A 4,480-nucleotide genomic window follows, 5' to 3' on the forward strand; every position below is an offset into this window, starting at 1 on the left:
ATGCTCAATGAGGAAAACCTGAGGGACAGAGATGGATACCGGATCCTTTCTGGTACATTACTTACTTTTACAGTTATAGCCTCTCTGTGTGTGTGTGTGTGTCTGTGTGTATGTGTGTGAGCGTCTGCCTCTCATCCCCATTTTTCCCTTTTATTTCTGTGACTTCCTTCTTTCCAAGTGAATATTACCTTCCTCTTTGCAGCTGACTTTACTGGGCCTCTTCCCGAGCCTTCACTGACGTTTCCGCCAGCCCCATCCCTGACCGCTTCCTCAGAGTTCTTCACTGTCTCATTCTGACAAGTGCTAATTGAATTATACTCCTAATTTTTTTTTGTCCTCATGAATCCCAAAGAAGAATCACGATTTCTGTTTTTTTCCCTAAGGGAAAAGCAAAACATGACAGAAGAGCGAAGTAGCTGTTATGGAAACAAGAGAGAAATCACAGAAGGGATTTCAGTTGCCTCTGCAAAGGAGAAGCAGGAGAGAGCAGAGCACTTAAGAGCAGGCCACCTGGACTCTCCTGTTCAGTGACTGCATGGCACGAGAAAAAAATGGGGTGCCTGCCGGAGCTGCTGCCATCTTTTAAAAAATATTTGTTTATTATTGGATAGAGATGGAGAGAAATTGAGAGGGAAGAGAGAGATAGACAGACAGACAGACAGACAGATAGATAAGACCTGCAGCCCTGCTTCACCACTCATGAAGCTTTTCCCGCTACAGGTGGGGACCAGGAGCTTGAACCCAGGTCCTTGCACATTGTATTGTGAGCATTAAATCAGGTGTGCCACCTCCTGGCCATGGGCTTCTGCCATCTTAAAAAACAACAACATGTATTTATTTTAGATAGAGACAGAGAGAAACAGAGAGGAAGGGGATATAGAGAGGGAGAGAAGCAGAGAGACGCCTGCAGCATTGCTTCACCACTTGTGAAGCTTTCCCCTGCATGTGAGGACTAGGGACTTGAACCAGAGTTTCCTTTTTATAAATAAAGAAAAAATGGAAAATAAAAAAAAAAAGTCTTGGGGAGGGGTCGCGGCCCCCCCCCTCGCTCCACCCTGCTGCGCCGGACCGTCCAGCTGCCTGCAGGACCTGCCCCTCTGCCTGCCGCCCGGTGCCACCTGCCATCTGGCTCAGCCACGCTGGAGCGCCTGAGCTCGCTGCCCACGCAGATGGATTACAAAGGCCAGAGCTAGCTGAGCAGATGTTTCAGGCAATCATACTCTTCTGCGGTCGCTGGGTTCATCTACAGATACGTAGCCCAACAGTTCGGGTGGACTGTCTACATAGTTATGGCGAGATTTGCTTTTTCATGTTTGCTAACACTTCCTCCATGGCCCTTTTATCGCCGGCACCCTCTCAAGTGGTTACCTGTTCAAGACTCAGGCACAGAAGACAAGAAACCAGGGGAAAGAAAAGCGAAGCGGCAGGCTAAAAATAACTGACTGAGGCTTTCCTGACTCAGCTGTATGACTGCACCTGTTTTTGTGTCATGTGAAATGCGCTAAAAGCCACCTGTGTTTTCATGGCACAGCGGTTACAGGTTTTGTTTGCTTTGTATTTCTAACTAAAAAAGGCTGGTTTTTAAATTTAGGCCTCTTCATAATATTCCTCTTAAATGGAGAACAGAAAACAAATGTGCAAAATTTCTTCCAGGTATTAAGACATAATGAATAAATGACAATACTGTTAAAAAAAAGTATTGGGCATCTCTGAATGTTGGTCTTCAAATCAACTTTTAAATTTCTTCTTTTTTGTCTGATTCCCTTGGTAACCTCAGAGTGGGCTATAATGTTCAACAACTCCCTTAAATTGGTTGTTAAAAAGACCTGTGGGTTCTTTCATAACTGAAATGGCCAGAGGCTGGGGATGTGGATGCACTTGCCAATGCCCGTGTCCAGTGTAGAAGTAATTGCAGAAGCCAGAACCCCCACCTTCTGCACCCCTAAAAAGAATTTTGGTCCTTACTTCTAGAAGGGGAGAAATGTTAGGGGAAGATGACTGGAGGGCTCTGAACTCTCGATTCCATCAGGACCCAGAGAGAGAAGAAGGAAAAAGGAAATTCATTTGGAAGTAGCAATAGGTTCAAGTGTGACTTAGGAAGAGAAGGCAGGACCATAGAAAAAAATGGATATATATATATATATTTGTAAAATAATAGTCAGTCCATATCTGTGTCATTGGGAGAACTACTGCAGTTTCTGATAAAGGGAATGGAGGCATAGAACTCTAGTGGTGGGAATGATGTGGACTTATACCCCTGTTTTCTCATAATTTTTTAAATCAATATTAAAGCATGGATAAAATAAAAGCTAAGCTAAAAGACATACACTATTAGGAAAAAAAAAATGGCCCGAGACTGAGGAAATGTCATTGTGATTAAGCAAAAGACTTCCATGCCTGAGACTCCAAGGTCCCAGATTCTGTCACCAGCACTAGCATAAGTCAGAGATGAGCAGTGTTTTGTTTAAAACAAACAAACCAACAAAAAAACAAATAAATAAATAGAAATGATCTGAATGGAAGACTGGATGTACTGTTTTGTTCAAATACCATTTGGCTGTGGTAAAATTACCTTAACAGTTTGAATCTACTGTGATTACAATGACTAAATTGTAATTTACACCTCCGGGCATTTTGTTCAGGATGCCAACCTTGGTGAATCAGTCATCGGAGGCTTTCTGAAAGTATTCAGGAGAGACAGACCCAATCTTCTCTGAAATCTTGTAGCATTTATAGCCCACACTTGATAACATGTTCAGAAGTATCTCTCCTCCTCCTCCTCCTCCTTCTTCTCCTCCTCCTTCTCCTCCTTCTTCTTTCCTTACCCACTTCCCTTCCCTCTCCTTCTTCTCCATCCTCTTCTTCCTCTCCTCCCCCTCCTGCTTCTAAAATAGAGACAGAAATTGAGATGAAGGGGCAGAAAGCGGGAGAGAGGGAGGGAGACACCTGCAGCGCTGCTCCACCTCTCATGAAACGTGCCCCCTGCAGGTGGGGACTGAGGGCTTGAACCTGGTACTCACACATGCTAATGAATGCACTCGGATTGGTCCCTGTTTACAGTGATCTTACCAGTACAGGATCACAAGGGAATCTGTGAGATCTGGGAGAGCAGCAGTTACATACCACTGGCAAAGAGCCTGCTCTTTAATCCTGCTGTGTTGGAATCTTCTTGATACCACAGGGACAGAAGTAGTAACAGGTGTAGGTATGACTTAAAAAGGAAGACTTAAAAGATAGGTATGACTTAAAAAGGAAGAGAAGACCTTAGAAAAAAATGGTATATATATATATATATATATATATTTGGTATATATATACACACATACACAGATATAGAAATAATAGTTTATAGGTTCACACGTACCCATTTGTTGGTATGCATGAGACCCCTTCTGTTTCATTTGGTTTAAATCCCCCCTGCTTAACACTATTCTATTTACATAACCACTTCATTCTATTTACATAACCACTGTTAACAAGTTCCACCCTCCCTCCAGGGCATTTGTGGTTCAGTGATAGGATTCTGGCCTGCTCCACCCCCTCCTTGTCACACTCTGATTTTCGCCAGTCACTTTTCTCTCCACCTTCTCTATGTTACATCCTGTTTCCACCCTACTTGGGAAGTATATATAAAGACAGCATTGTGAGTTTTAGAGTACTTTACTTTGAGTTTAACTTAGCTCGTCTTAGATTGTGCTGCGTCCTGCATGAATAAAGAGATACTGCCTACAGCTCAACTATGAGTCCCTGGTCGCCTGTTACCCACCTGTGAAGCCAGCCCGGTGAAAACAACATAGCCTAGCGAAAACAACATCCATTAACTAGGGCAAATATATACCTGAAAGCAGAAGTACATTAGAGTTTGCAGTGAGTACCCCACAACACTTCATCTCCACTATTCCAACCTTTGGGTCCATGATTCCTCAACAATTTGTTTGGCTTTGTATGTTAACTCTCTTTTCAGCCACCAGGTTCCAGATGCCATCAGGATGCCGGCCAGGCTTCCATGGACTGAAGACCCCACCAATGTGTCCTGGAGCTCTGCTTCCCCAGAGACTCACTCTACTAGGGAAAGAGAGAGGCAGACTGGGAGTATGGACCGACCAGTCAACGCCCATGTTCAGCGGGGAAACAATTACAGAAGCCAGACCTTCCACCTTCTGCAACCCACAATGACCCTGGGTCCATGCTCCCAGAGGGATAGAGAATGGGAAAGCTATCAGGGGAGGGGGTGGGATACGGAGATTGGGTGGCTGGAATTGTGTGGAGTTGTACTCCCCCATGCTATGATTTTGTTAATGTCTCCTTTCTTAAATAAATAAATAAATTTAAAAAACCAAACAAACAAAAAAAATAAACAATAGTTTACACATATCTGTGACTTTGGAAGAACTACTGCAGTTTCCAGTGGAGAAAATGGGGACACAGAACTCTGGTGGTGGAATTGTTTCCCTATTCTTTTGTAATTTTGTAAATCATT

The 4,480-nt window shown here is 43.6% G+C and overlaps 1 pseudogene; it reads left to right on the forward strand.

Moving 5' to 3' along the window:
- Window positions 1–1,696, forward strand: LOC132539222 (signal peptidase complex subunit 1-like; annotated as a pseudogene).
- Window positions 1,697–4,480: the final 2,784 nt, after the last annotated feature.

This window comes from Erinaceus europaeus, chromosome 7 (assembly GCF_950295315.1).
Source record: "Erinaceus europaeus chromosome 7, mEriEur2.1, whole genome shotgun sequence".
Classification (NCBI taxonomy): Eukaryota; Metazoa; Chordata; class Mammalia; order Eulipotyphla; family Erinaceidae; genus Erinaceus; species Erinaceus europaeus.